Below are 13,678 nucleotides of genomic sequence, written 5' to 3'. Positions count from 1 at the left end.
ATTTTATGCCTGATATCAATATTTACTTATTTACATATATTAAGAAATGATAAAATACTAATTATTTTTAATAACGTATTATCGTCGATGCATAATAATGAAAATTATAGGCATGCACAATTATTATTACTTTTTTCTTTTTCAATTTTTACAAGCGTGCATATAAGAAGCCGTCAGTTATAATTAAATTTAGAATTCATGACATTGGGGCATGAAAATAGCTACGTAGATGACCCCGAATTATTTTAATTATTAGGCGGATGGCACTAATAAGTTTGATCGTACATCAAGAAAATAAAAGTACTTTAATAGAACTCACAATTTCGATTAATGGGTTACGATAAGAAATGACATTATTATGAATCCATTTCATAGATTTTTCAAAGACAAGTCATCATATATATATATATATATATATATATATATATATATATATATACATACATACACATACACACACTTATAGTGATATTATCTATATTTGAATCAAGAGGGGACGAATAGTAAGAGAGAGAAAAGCAGAGAAAAATATATATAATATCAGACGTTATCTATTTTTTTTTGTTTCAAATAAATGATAGTAAATAGTCACTCTTCTCCTCCTTGAATGATAGAACGATCAAACAACCGTTCCTCTTTGACAGGTCTGTGACTTTAGTTATGATTATACGTGTCAAAGAATTTAGGAAGAAGGATATACTTGTGTGCGTATTTGATATCTAAACGATAAGATTCATAACGAGTCAACGTTTTCAGTCAATCATGCAATCGATAAAATATTAAAGATTAGATAGATGTATATAATAGATATATTATTACTTTAATGTTTATTATGAGTAACGTTTTCGTCTCTTCAAATACATCGAAAATTTTGGTATTAATTTATCGAGTTCGAATCGATAGATTCGAAAGTTCATATTTTTTTTTCATCATTTGATTATAGTTATTATTTCTCTTTCGCAACGATTTTGGAATAATTTAAGTAGAATTTATCGACAGAAATCTATACGAGAGGTTCTGCTGTTTACGATTATTGAATTTTCATATTGCTTGTATCTGTTCTCATACGGTGAATTTTTCGTTCTGGTTAATTCGTATTTCGTATTGATGAGAGAGCACCTATTGAACGATCGTTTTTTGGCTCGCTAATATACGTACATACATACGTACGTACATACATATATACATATATACGTATATGCGTACGTAGGTAGATACGTACGTACGCTCGAAAAAATCACGCGGTGCTCTTTTCACTCGAATATCGATATGCGATTATTTGCGATATACGTTTTGACGTGTTTCGACGTTGACTTTTTCAGTTTTTATTATGGGTATCGTTACGTGTCGTGTCGTGACTGCACTTTTCATTAAAATCGTTAGTATTGATTTTCATTGCTTTTTTTTTTTTATTATTATTATTTCCTTTTTTTTTTGTTTTTCATCAATATAGAGGAAGTTTACGATATTTTAAGATATATAAAAATTGTATAAAAATATTCATGACTTTTTGATATTGATTTATCTTAGTTTTTGTTAAGTTCGGTGAGAAAAGAATTTCGTTTTTGGAGCGACTTTTTAATCCTTTATCTTTACAGAATGATAGAATAATTTAATACTATTAAATGCATGTTAGTCGAAACGTTTAATGTTTCATAAAACGTAGTACAAACATTTTAGTGTTCGATTAATAATTCACGCAACCCTTGATGGTTCACTTTCAACCATTACCACCGTACATTCCAACTTTCTTCTCGTTATCGTGTTATTCGAGAAAATTTCGTCATAGTACGTAACACTCTCGAACATATCACGGAAACACTTTTCATGATAAAACTTACTACTTAAACTTAGGGAATGAATAAGAAATAATTCGAAATCGATGGTAATTAACGTTAAATGTTTGTATATTTTGCACTTTTGAGTCAATTACAATTGATTTATTATTTTATTATTATTATCTTTTGTATTTATTTTTGTATTTCTTTTTTTCATCAATCGTTCACATTTGAAATCTTCGATCATTATAAAGAAAACGTGACTCTCGTGATGTAGCAACATGAAGCGTAAAATCGATCAACGATTTCAATCGAAATTATTATAGACATAATAATCGATTTTTACCATCGTCACATAGCAGGAATAAGATAATGGCCCTTAATTATTTTTTTAGGTCGTCCTTCGTCGTTCTTATGAACTTTTCGATTTTTTCTATTATTAATTAATAATCTCGGTCGTTGTTTTATGAGAAATGACGATCGGTCGATAAAATTATAATATAGTACCATCTATTATAAGTAATAGAGAATATTCGCCTTAATTTTAAGTTGTGTCGTTGAAGCTACCGAAAGCGTGAAGTTTTCATGGACATCGATCATCACGAGAAGTCATTTGTCTTTCATTTTTTTCTTTTTTTTTTTTTTTACAAGGGGAACTTTTAACAAGATCTTTTTGCCAACAATTAACACGGCATCCGTCTCATAGTCTTTCGCACGAATTTTTGGATAAATGTAGTCGAAGCTATTTTATTTTCTTTTTCCAGCTAATTTGTTTTTATTTTTGTATCAGATTCATTATTTTTATTTTATATCAGATTCAATTATTCGAAACATGCGAATGGCGGAGACGGATTGATAATAATGTATAATAATAATAATAATATATAATAATAATAATTATGATGATGATAATGATGATGATAATGACGATGATAATGATGATGATGACGACGATGACGATGTTAATAATAATGATAATAACAATAACAAGAACAACAACAACAACAACAACAACATCAACAATAATAATAATGATGATGATGATGATGATGATGATGATGATAATAATATTAATAATAATAATAATAATAACAACAACTAACAATGATAATAATGATAGTAATAATAATAATAATAATAATAATAATAATAATAATAATAATAATAATAATAATGATCGTTACTCGTAAAATGATTTAATCCTTTAAAAGTTTTACATTACGGGATCATTTTTAGTATATTTTCTTTTACAACGGTCTGTATAACAGTTAATTATAATACACATAATATAAGACGGAAGATAAAAGAGAGTTTTATTTGCATCGCGTTTAACATATTTGTAAATCAAAAAAGATGGACAAAAGTCTTGCATTTACATGGGTAATTTCAAAATAAACGTATGTCGACTAGATTCGTTGTCTTTTTCGCACAGACATGGTCATATGTATTGATAACGGAAGATGCGTGTAGAGGAATAGAAGCTTTGTGATATCATAATGATCTTTTTTCGTTTTTAGTTTTTTTTTTTTTTTTTCACGACAAATCGAGTATCGATTATAAGGTGGATAGATAGATAGATAAAGAGAATAAGAAAGAGAGAGAGAAAGAGAGAGAAAGAGAGAGAAGCGAATAGATTGACTAGATGGACGATTCACGAGAGAAAGAGTAAGAGAAAGCAAGAGAGAAAGAGAGAGAGAGAGAGAGAGAGAGAGGGAGAGGGAGAGGGAGAGAGAGAGAGAGAGAGAGAGAGAGAGAGAAGGATAAAGAAGGATAGTGCGCTAGCTACTTACAAGTCATTAGATTATACGCTAGTTTGGAAATTTTACAATTTGCCTATGTTTTATCATAATTACTACTCGAAGAGAAATATCTTAAGTTATATTTTTATTCGATACCATTATTATTTTATTTTTATTTATTTTTTTTTCTTTCCGCCCACCACGGGATCTCGGCAATCGATCGAACAATGAGAATATTCGAGGTCTCTAAATGACCTACGAGGTAAATGGTCAACAAAACGATTAAAACGTTGGAAAAATAACCAATTATGGAGATAGAAAAAAGGCGCCGACTCGATCGTAATTACGTCTAAGTTATTTTTACGATAAACGCGATTAACTCTTTAGCTACTATTGCGCTACTATAATGGCTTCCCGTTAACTTATTTTTTTGTGATGCAAGTGCTTCTATTATCATGGCTTCACTTTATCGATGAGATTTTTTAACGAAGAACCACTATATTGGTTCGCTTGTTCTCTTGCTTCGAAAGCCGTGTAAGTAACTATTTTGTTATTTACTTACGTTCCGTGAGAAAGAGAATATTTCCGTAAATTTTGGTTGTTCTCAATTTTATGTACGTATGAAAATAAATAAAAATATTATAATTTTTACATCAATGTAGATTTATATTAATGTTTAATTGTTTAAGATACGTTTAATTGCATAAACGGAAGCTCTACTTCTTCTAATCGTAGCTAAAGGGTTAATAATAATAGTTATAGTTCGATCGGATGAAAATTTTCTTTTTTCGAAAACGGAAGCCCGAGAATTCACCGTAAAGAGGATCTTTTATTCAATGCTTTATCTTTTATCTTGTTACAAGATAGATCTCTATTAATATCTTTTTTTTTTTGTTCCTATGCGAGTTTAATCAAGCAGAATTTTAATGTTAATTTTATTTCTATGCGATCTCGTTCGACACCTTTTCCTTATGTACATATACATAGGCAGATAATTATTTTAAATGTCGCAAGTACAGTTCAAGATCTATTTACAAAGAAATGACAGATTAAGTAGGATTAATATATCGAAAGAGAGACGCGACGTGTTTTATAAACGGCGCGTTTATATTCGCAGATAAATCATTATATCTTAAGTAGATATACGTCTTTTTCTTTTTCTTCTTATGTACGATATATTTTTGAGAGAAAGTGTGTGTGTGTGTGTGTGTGAGACAGAGAGGAAGAAACAAAGAGAGAGAGAGAGAGAGAGAGAGAGAGAGAGAGAGAGAGAGAGAGAGAGAGAGAGAGAGAGAGAGAGAGAGAGAGAGAGAGAGAGAGAGAGAGAAACGAATTCTTCTTAACGAAGATTGAAAAGGAAAGATTAATTAATTTTTACATTTATTTATCAATATTTAGACAAAGATAACTCGACGATTTACAGATACATATACAACATGCTATTTATATCGTTACGGAAAAAGGATTTATTTATTTATACGTCAAAATTGATTTTTGTATATTTAACTCAGTATATAAAATTCAAGGACAATGTATATACTTTCGTTTTTCGTTTCGTTACAATTACATATAGGTAATTATGTTCGATCGATGATTTTTTTATTGTTTAAATCTTTTATTTTGATCTCTCTTTCTTTCTCTCCGTCTCTCTCTATCTCTTTCTCTCTCTCTCTCTCTCTCTCTCTCTTTCTTTTTTTGTTTTTTATATTTTGAATTTTTACTATCTTACATGTATTTAACTATCGTTTATATAACATCCAAACGTTTCTAATAAATACACCGTGTCGTGTATCTTTTTTACTTTCTTTCCTTACTATATTTTCTCTTTGAAGAGATTAAGTTTTATTTGAATATATTTTTTGCCTCTCTTTTAGATAGTTACAGTTTATATTAGTTTTTCTCTTTGAGTACTTACAATGTTTTTAAAAAATTCAAGACATTTCTAAAATATCTACGCGCTCTTTTATTTCTAGCATCGATAAATGTTACATGCATAGTCATATAAGGTATATACAACATTTGTCAATGTTATGTATATATTATATAGACCAACATATATACATACATACATATATACGTACGTATATATATGTATATATGTATATATGCATAAATATGCTATTAACGAACACGCATAGAAGATAAAGTGCTGTTGTGTTATCAGATCAATGTGTATGTACAACTACATATCGGTTTATCATGTATATAATACATTTACATTTTGTGTGTGTGTGTGTGTGTGTGTGTGTGTGTGTGTGTGTATGTATGTGTATGTATATACTGTAATCTTAAAATTACAATTTTAGATGTAACTCTTTGCAATTATTTTTGCCACATTTCTATCATTTTTTATAATGATAGAAAATGTGTATTGCTCAAATGAAACTCTCCCATTAGAATTTTCAATTCTAATCTTACTCTGGCAAAAAAGCAAAAGATATACGATTATGAACATTCGTTTAGTCGTATACCGTATTGCGTGTACACGTGTGTATATATGTATGTGTGTTAGTAATATCTAAGTAAAAGAAAAGGCATGATAGTCAAAGAATTGAAAGAAGATAGAAAAAGAAAAACAAAAGGATGTAGATAAGAGATAGGAGTAAAGAGAGATAGAGATAGAAAGAAACAGAGTTATGAGAGTTCGTGAAAAATCGGACATTATCGATATTAGGAAATGTGGCCAGCCCTTTTAAAAGATACTAATTTTTAGAATGATTAGAAATTAAGTAGGATTTCGTAAGAGGTATCTACCTTAAGGCAGATTTAAAAACGAATCCTTTTCCACGGAATAAAGTTCCATCTCGATTGCATTATTTCTTTTTTCTTTTCTTTTTTCTTTCTTTCTTTTTTTTATTGGTTTTGTTCTGTTTGTCTTTTCAGTAATCTGTTTTTTATTCTCCTTCTTTTACGGATTTTTTTTTTGTGCGTATCACAACCAATCATAAGCAAGAAGGAAGTTGATTTTGAACTTTACTGAAAATTATCTTTTTTTTTTTTGTTTTTGTTCTTTTTTTTTTTTCTTTCTTTGTCTTTCTCCTTCGGAATTTTTGATCGTAGATAAGAAAGCAGGGATATGTCGAATAATTTTTATATCAATCATCGTCTGATAAGTTCTGCTAATTACGTCGTATTTGTTATTTTTTTTTTCTTTCTTTCTTGGTCCGAATAGAAAATATCTAATTTTTATTTGAAACTAAAACTATACGAAATATACGCTTTCTATAATTTCGCTGATTTTCTAAGAATCATTTTGTTCCTTCAAACTGTGCGTGTCGCTGTTTTATTTTCTGTGTTTGGTCATAGTAAAGGCCTATCGGCAGAAATATTTATAAATAATTGTATATTTTTGTTTTGATTGTAGATAGATAATTTACGCGATCGAAAGTATTATATTTTATTGATTAAAAAAATGAGAAAATAATATAACGTGATTGCATATTCGTCAATATCCTTGATAATATGTATGAAAATTTTACTTGATTCTAATCATTTTTTTTCTTTTTTACTTCTTGTTTATTTTTTCTTTTCTATTTATTTATTTCTTATTTTTAAGTAGACAGAAATTTCGAAAGTAAGGAGTATTGGTCAAAATGTAATAACAGCTTAAACGAATGATTGGCATTTTAAGTCTTAAAATGTACGAAGAAGTCTTATGTAAGTTTGAAATCTGTTCTAATTCAGTAGAATAAATTGGTTCCATTAAAAGTCTTTTGTAATCGATGTGTCTCGATACGTAATATACATATACATATGTATGTATGTATACCATTTAAATGACTAGAAAGAAATCTAATTATAAGATTGTTTAATAAACTTGGAATGTAAAAACGGATTGTTTCTAAGGAATTATTTTTTGGCTAAACAGTCAAGTAGAAATATTTGTTAAACTTAATATATTTTCATTTTGCATCCAATTCGCTAATTTTTATTTATTTACTTATTTTTTTTTTTTTCAAATTGAATCCGATCGAAGGAGTTCGTTTCGTATATATTACTCCTTTATGAGATAAAAATATGAATAAGCGCCTTAGCCTTCCCGATAAAATTGTCTTCTAACGTTGAATCTACTTGAAGAATTTTAAGTATCTCGAATTCTAATAAATAGACGAGCTAAAATTTCAGATATATTTCGTGGAATAAGGAGAAGATAGAGAAGAAGTAGGATGTAGGTACACACATATATATATATGATATATATGTATGTACTTATATAATAAAGGCAGAAAAGGGAAACGAGTAAGAACGAGAGAGAAGAAGAAAGTATGAAAAGAGACAAGAGCATATAGAATTATACTCCGAGTATAAATTATCAAGGTCATCTAAATGTAACTAAATTCCTGCATCTAACTATGTATGTACATATGTTAAAATTGATTTTGCCGTTTAATTAATTCGTAATTATTATCACGATATATCGGATAATTGCATTTACATAAATACATCGCGAATCTAAAATTCGATCGATGCTATTCATTGTTTTATATTCTTTATCGAGTTATCAATAACTTGTACACAAGGTAGAGAAAAAATTAGGGCTGGCCATCTAAACGTCGTGCGTTCCCTTTTCAACGAGTTAACAAAATGTCAAACTACGATAGGGAGATCGGTTTAGTGACATCGATTGACTCGTAGATATACATATTTTTCTTTTTGTTGTTATTGTTGTTGGTTGTTGACGATATCACCGTAGAATAATTTTTTTAATGCGATACCTATACTCTTTACTCGCAAAGTTTTCACTCGATGTGGACATCGAGTTTCTTCAACTTTTATATATAGGTGTGTGTGTGTGTATGTATGTATGTATATATATGTGTGTGTGTATATATATATATGCACACACACCTTTATATGTAATTTAGTCGAAGATCAAATTTTGGCTCTTTACTTAAAACAGATTGCGCTTGCTTAACACAGATTGGCTGACTCATACTTTTAAGTTCCGTTTTATTTTCCGGTATTTCTTTTCTTTTTTTTTCCTTTTTTTCTTTTTTTCGATCGTTGATCTACCCATTTACTCTTAAAAGTTATTTTACAACGTATTATTTACTCGTCTCATCGCTATAATGGTATGTATACGATAGAAGGATATTTTCGTAGTTTTTTTCTTTTTTTTTCTTTTTTTTTCTTTTTTTTTTTTTTTTTTTTGAAAATTTCGCTCATATACCTTTGAACATCTTAATTAACTAACTGACTAACTAGCTACAAATCTAATCGATCCACGAAACGCCCGAATTTCTTGTTCTTTCCATTTTTGTTTTTCTATTTCTTTTTCTGATTCGTTATCAACTCTTTCTTTCTCGTTACGTTTAATAGCCGAGAAGAGAACAATTTTGTTGTTCTTCTCTGAATATGTTTAAACACGCCAATCGCGCGAAAGACGATTAGATATTCTAATTTTCATTTGACATTACGAAATCTAGAGAATCGATGTGTTGCAATCAAATTATTCTTAGGACGACAAGCACGATATTATGCGGGAACGATATTAAGGCACGGATGATGATAAAAGTAATTAATTATGTAGTCGAAGAAGATTTACATATATGTATATATATATACATATACATATCTATATATACATATGTACATATATATACATAGTTGAGAGTCACTCAAAGAAGTATACAGTCGAACGCGTAATTCATTTGAAATATTAGATAATCGTTTATCGACGATAATAAGAAATATTAGTATGTTTCGTCGGTAGCGCGATTGGACGTGATATTTATAAGATTGTCGAATATTATTTATTTATTTTTTGTTTTTTTTTTTCAAATTTTGGACGGTGCGTTTCGGGAGATGCAACGCAATGAACGTAGCTTATGATTTAATTTGCTGTAGGCTCTCTATATCGGCGCGATCCTTTGGATCAAAATTTCGAACATTAAATGCAAAAAAAAGAAGAGATCGCTCGTCTCCGTGAATTCTTTTCGCCGATGCTGTGAACGAACAATCGCTGAGGTAACACGTTGCATTCTGTTCTTTTTTGATCTTTTGTTTCTTTTGTTCCTTATTTCGTTTCTCTCTCTGTTTTGTTCTTTATCGCGTTATTATCATTCCTACGGAAAGAAAGAAGACGATTGATGTCATCTCTCTCGCCGAAAGATACGTTTAATAATTTATTACTTCAACTGATAATGAGATACGATAAAAGTATCCCACGTTAAAGAAGTTAGTATCGAACCAGTTGTAAATTCAAGGTCGAAGTCTCGCGAGATTAACGTTTTCATTGTTAACTATCATTTGATTTTTCTATCGTCGAACGATTCTAGTGAAATTATAACGGGGTTTTAGGCGTTAACGCGTTAAATTTATTTTTTATCGTTAGATTATTCATACGTATGAAGCAGCCATCTATGTGTACTTCCGATCTTTATTTTCCTTTTTCTTTTTTTTTTTTTTTTTCCAACGCAAGAGATTTTCTCATTCACGCGTTAATTTCTTTCTTATTTCTTTTCTTTTCATCTCTACAGCGTTTGATCATATAGCAATCGAACGACGAGAAATCGGAAACCATCGAGATCTCGTTTACGGTTTATCACTTTAGTGCTTTGCTATTGAGCATATCTTCGTATATGTTCCTCTAATACATGTAATAATATTAAAACTCTCTCGAATCTCTTTGCTTTTTATTAAAATATCTGCATCGTATGTATATAACGTATATATGTATATATAGGTATATTTATATGTAATATATATATATATATATATCTATTTTCTTTACATACATATATATTTTCTGCTGTCGAACTACGCGACGGCGAATTTAAGTAAGTACGTGAGACTTTTTCGCAAAAACGCACACGTATTTCCCTTAATGTGCCTGGCAGACGAACAAGTACGATTGAAATGTTTGCTTAACGATTTTTATTTTTGTATTTTTTTTTTTTTTTTTCATTTCCCCTTTTCTTTTTTCCTTTTTCGCTTTCTGACGTTTTCTTCGTGTATCTTTCTCTTTCTCTCTCGATGACAGGACGACGAATAACTGGGACACTTTTTATCCTTTTTCGATACTATTCGAAATTGAGCGAACTTTGGGACTGACATTTTCGAGAGAATCTTTGAATATTTGTCGAATAAAAACTGGAAAAGATAAGTGTATCGATCGTGGAAAAGATATATGTATCGTTTTTTATTTGTTCTCCTTTTTTTCTCAATTTTGATAGAATTTTATTAAATCCCCTCGTGTCCTTCGTTCTTATTTTTCATTTTATTATTAATTAATAAGATTCGACTATCTTTTAATTTTCCAAAATTGTGATCGATTAATCATGATTACTAAAGAACGAAGGAAAGAGTTTCGAAGATTGTGAAACAATATATGCTTTTTAATAAGTACGTCGGCTTGCAGATCGGTTTTTAGATATTTTATATTTGTGCGTCGGTACGATCGATCGCAACCGATCGAATTGCCGATTTACTTTTCGATTATTTTTTTTATCGAAACGTTAGATTATCATTTGAATCGTACTTTTTACTCGCAATCGTCTTTTTTCGTTTGTTTCTCTTTTCTTTCTTGTGTTTTCTTGTTCTCTTTTTTGTTTTTGTATCCTGCTTCACGACAGACAAAATTTCGATCGGCATAAGCGTAGAACGAATTTTATAATAGGTAGATCGAGATCGGAATCTAAGAAAATGATTATTATTAGGTAAAAAGAAATACAATTGAAATAACGTTTCGAAAACGTTAGGACGATCGCGAGCATTCGTGCAACTATTTGGCATCGAACCGACAACGACAAGGACGATCATTGATCGATCAAGATCGATTACAATTTTTATTTGCATTAACGCGCAGCCTTTGATATCGATAGGACAAAAAACTACACGGACATTGAACGCGTTTTCTCTAACGAATATATCTTTTATATAAGAAATCATTATTTTCCTTATCCTCATTCGTCCTTTTAACTTTTACTTCTTCTTAATGAATCATCGGCATTGCGTAAGATCGTCCATTCCTATATCTCCAAAACGATATTTAGGATTAGATCAACGCGACCCTCGATCAAAGGCAGTGTGAACATTAACGAAAACTTTGACATTCGAACGAAGGCCGCCGCATTTTGTTGCCCCTTTAGGATATCTTTCGTCTAATTATAAATTCTATCTAATTATCTTTATAACAACAACAAATATGTTTCATTTCGTTATAATATATTATAAATACGTCTTATCATTAATAAAGTTTATTACGAGCTAATTCTCATACCAACTCTTAAAGAATTCCTCTCGACTTTGTACGCTGACAAAATACGCTGATTTCATATTTCAAATCGAACGGATGTTTATTATTTAACAAACAAACAAAATAAATCCCTGCAGTTCTATTGATTTTAAAGTAATATCTTATTAATCACATTAAAGCGTAATCGGTCGTTAAGCTTTTTTTGTTGTTGTTGCTACCGTTTATCTTGAAAAGTAAATAAAGAAGAAGGTATATTTTCTCTGGCGTTTACGTCGAAGTTACCATAGTTCTCGAAATAACCGTTAAATAATTCATAACTTCCTCCTAACTTATTCGAAGATAAGATCATGTTTTTGTATTGTGTAACGCGGTGTTACGCAGTTTAACGCTTATTTTTCTTTCGTTCATCGCGACGAGCGTATATGTATATAGAGGCAGGGAATCAAACGAAATCATCTTTCGAAATCGCCGAGAAAAACGTTATACGAGGAAATTGAAATGGATCAACGTGTTATTTTATATTGCGAAACGTTGATGGATTTGTTTAAAATAGAACGGAGGAAAAAAGTTTGGTTGAAAACAAGGAAGGATAGAAAAGGAGAAACCAATTGGAAGAAAGTTTCGTAAAACCTTTATCGACCATCTAGCATTTTTCTTTTCCTTTTTTCTTTTTTTTTTTTTTTTGATTTTAATCGAACTTGGATGCAAACTAAAAAATGTTCAAAATCGATCCGATAAAAAATGTTTCCCTTTTTTTTTTCTTTTTCTTTTTTTTTTCTTGTTAAATCGCCGCGAAACGTGACATTGTCATTGTCGAACGTCGATGATTGAATTCGATCGTTTACGTCAATCGTGACGTATCGATAATGTACGCGTTATATAAAATTAGCGAATATCGTTTCTCTGGCAATAAAGAAAATGTCAATATACGATCCTCTACTAAAATATTCTAGAAACCTGTGTCTTTTTCAAAGAATGAAATAAGTACGCTATGTACCTATATATAATATATTTTTATCTTCTTATCTGTTCTTTTTTGCTTCTTCTTCCTCCTTCTCCTTCTTTTCCTTCTCTTATTATCCTTATTTTTATTTTTTTTTCTTTTTTTTTGTTTTGTAACTTCGATACACGTAAATTCGTCCAACCATTCCGATAAACAGGATAAAGGTCGAATCTTGACTAGAATTACGTCCTTATCTAATCTTTCATTCCTTTTAATTTTTAGTTTAAGGCAAACTCGCTTTGATACTCACACAGACATACACTTTTTCTGTTTCTTCTAATTATTTCTTACTGTGTCACTCTCGCACGATTATCCTCCTCTTCTTTTTTCTTCTTCTATTTCCTCTTCTTCCTCTTCTATCTTCTATTTTCTTTTTTTCTTTTTGTTGTTTTTCTTTCTCTCTTCTTTATTATCCTTTCTTTATCTATTTGCAAACAATCATACTCACGCTCTCTCACGTATCCTACGCACACGTACGCACACGTATGCACGCATTTATACTTCACGCAATCACGTTCGTTGTTCATTTTATTCCAGGGATCAGGAGGGGGTGAACATCCTTCCTTTTCGACGCACTCTCGCCAGGGGTGTTTCGTTCTTTCTTTCTTTCTTTCTTTCTTTCGTTCGTTCGTTCGTTCGTTCGTTCATTCGTTCGTTCGTTCGTTCGTTCGTTCGTTCGTTCGTTCGTTCGTTTGATTTCACTTCCTCCTGTCCTGGAAAATAAAATAACGACGAGTTATTCTATCGTTTTATTTATCTATTTTTTTATTTTATCTTTTCTTTTTTCCTTGTTTTTGTTTCTTTTTTTTTTTTTTTTTTTTTTTGTAATCAATGAAAAAATTATGAATTGTGTGTTCGTAAGATTAACGCGTTGAATGCTATATCGTGAATGACCGTTCAACTTCACAGATTTCATTTGTAAAATGTTTTTCAGATTTTCTTTTTTGTGACACTTAGAATA

General features: G+C 30.0%; 1 protein-coding gene and 1 long non-coding RNA gene across 5 annotated transcripts in view; one reads left to right on the top strand and one right to left on the bottom strand.

Moving 5' to 3' along the window:
- The window catches only part of LOC122631085, a 91,580-nt gene that overhangs the window by 7,073 nt on the left and 70,829 nt on the right, over positions 1 to 13,678 (top strand). The gene's annotated exons all lie outside the window — the stretch shown is intronic.
- The window catches only part of LOC122631009 (sodium/calcium exchanger 1), a 75,243-nt gene continuing 66,740 nt past the window's right edge, over positions 5,176 to 13,678 (bottom strand). For all 4 annotated transcript variants that reach the window (XM_043816192.1, XM_043816176.1, XM_043816184.1 and 1 more), the window contains one exon: positions 5,176 to 13,430. The gene's annotated coding sequence lies outside the window, so the exon portion shown is untranslated. The remainder of the gene's footprint in view (positions 13,431 to 13,678) is intronic.

This window comes from Vespula pensylvanica, chromosome 1 (genome assembly GCF_014466175.1).
Source record: "Vespula pensylvanica isolate Volc-1 chromosome 1, ASM1446617v1, whole genome shotgun sequence".
In the NCBI taxonomy this organism is placed as follows: domain Eukaryota; kingdom Metazoa; phylum Arthropoda; class Insecta; order Hymenoptera; family Vespidae; genus Vespula; species Vespula pensylvanica.
This window is presented reverse-complemented; position numbering and strand designations above follow the sequence as displayed.